This window comes from Schistocerca piceifrons, chromosome 3, assembly GCF_021461385.2.
Source record: "Schistocerca piceifrons isolate TAMUIC-IGC-003096 chromosome 3, iqSchPice1.1, whole genome shotgun sequence".
Lineage (NCBI taxonomy): Eukaryota > Metazoa > Arthropoda > Insecta > Orthoptera > Acrididae > Schistocerca > Schistocerca piceifrons.
This window is the reverse complement of record NC_060140.1, coordinates 321,061,832-321,063,982: the sequence shown is the minus strand read 5'-3', so window position 1 is coordinate 321,063,982 and position 2,151 is coordinate 321,061,832. Positions and strand designations below refer to the sequence as shown.

Sequence of the window (2,151 nt, the reverse complement as noted above, 5' to 3'; positions counted from 1 at the left end):
ACAAGACATGCAGGCATTGCTTCTGTGCAGAGTTTCAGCTGCAATTCCACCCTGACATAGACTAATGAGTTTAAGAAATCCACTTAACCAATCCGAGATCAGGACATTGTTGGCCATACACCTTGCATTTCTCACACAAAATGTAGATTTCTCTGTCTTTAAATATCCCCCTACAGATATCCTAATCTACTGTATAGTATTCCCATGATAACTATGCTAGAAATTCGACAGAGTTTCGTTGGTAGTATAACATTTCGTGATAAATACATCTTTTTCAAATGGAGCATACCCCACAATACGATTCCAAAAGTATCACAGAGCTTCCAACACACTGTCCACTGAATCCTTTACATTGGTGCAACAGCTTCACATCTCCACGAATAATTTGGGGCTAACAGACTAACAGGCAAGAGTAGAGGAAGATTTGGGGCTTAACACAGCATTACTAATTTTTTACCCTCATATGTTGTTCGACAGAGGGCCAACAATGATACTGTATTCTATCTAGAGTGTATCCACATGGGTAGTGCATATATGCTTAGTGCTAGTTATTTATTTAGAAGCAAAGCCAATACCTACACGTTTATCCAACTATCGTATATCGAGAGCCAATTAACCAACAAGTACAAGCTACATCAAACCAATGTCAATGTTTTCTCCAGCAAAAGCAACCATTTTAGTATAATTCTACATCTCAATCCGAATTGTACGAAAACATTCTATTTTAAATATTGAAAGGATCTACTGTCAGTTGCCTCCTATACCACCACATCGTACTGGGTGGTAATTCAGCTATTGGAGGATGGTTTTCGCCAATTTTGGTATCAGTGGAACTGACTATCTAGATTGTGGGCCCCCAAGGGCACCACAGAAGGATCCATAACGGTTACCTGGTGAGTGTAATCTAACTGCAGGAAGAAAGGTTCCTACCATACAAAAGGTATCTCATGATCAGTTTATTAATCACTCAGTCAATTTGATATCAGTGATTTGCCTTGAGGTGGGTGGACCAAGGGTGAAAGTGCTGCAGATACGATTTGTGAGTCAGAGTGATAATCAAGCGTTTTTCTGTTGTGGCAAGATCTTTTAACGAAATTTCAATCTCCCACCTATACATAGAGAGATGGCCATCATTGTAAAATCAGATATATTGTACAATTTATAAAATGATACGTAGTATTTGGCTACCTTAAAAGACTTTGAAGGTAAAGAAGAATTTGGGTAGCTTATGAGAGTTTGAAACTGAGGAGGCATCCTGTGAAAAAGTAGAGCATTCTCTTAGTACTCCATCAACGGCCAAAAATGAGTTCGGTATTCTAGTCCTGTGTTGCAGGATGTAGTAGATATTAAGCTGATAAGAACAGATATTTTTACTTGATGACAGAATTCTTAGAGGAAATATAGCCTATGCCATACGGTTGTACAGGATTTTCACAAGCAACGATCGTTAACGATGTGGAAACCTTCGAAAATAACATGTATTAAAGGATGCTACATTTTGTATGAGAAATTTGATGTGTATGGACAATAACATCTCCGTCTCAGATTGGGTAAAGAGGACTTTTTAAACTTGGAAGTCTATGTTGGACTGGAATTGCAGTTAGAGCTCTGCACCTGCTTGCCTCACAGTGAGCTAAGAGCTAAAGAGGGCAGCACATGGTCAGCAGCTGAGCAGAAGCCAGTGTTTAGTCTCTCACTACAGGCAGGTACAAGGAAAGGCTCCAGCTACTGTTCGATCCAGAAGAATGATGGCGGCTCATACAGGTCGAGAAACCGATGGAGACTGCATTGTTGCCAGTTCCAAGCGACAGTTATGGAACACACACACACAGACGTGCTTTGCACTTAGTGAAGGCATGTATCATGCAAATTATATCTCTGACTGGCTTATTTAGAACTTGTTGCTTGCTGCCGCCATCAACCATGATAACCCACAACATATAGCATAAAAAATAATCAAATAACTCACAATATCACATTAAATGATCGCATTGGCTACCGAATTCAGAGCAGACCGCTCAGAATATTACTAAACGTTTGTTGTCTGTCAGATAATGTCACACAGGTGCACAGCCTAAACTCGACCACCTTTGTCAGCTCTCACCCATAGCCATGGGGAAAAATCACAACCGCAGCGCTCGCAGAGCCCTC

General features: G+C 40.4%; 1 non-coding gene across 1 annotated transcript; it reads right to left on the bottom strand.

Moving 5' to 3' along the window:
- Positions 1-1,211: 1,211 nt before the first annotated feature.
- Positions 1,212-1,400, bottom strand: LOC124790910. Its single transcript, XR_007016368.1, has one exon. It is a non-coding gene; the product is annotated as a U2 spliceosomal RNA (small nuclear RNA).
- Between the last annotated feature and the right edge of the window lie 751 nt (positions 1,401-2,151).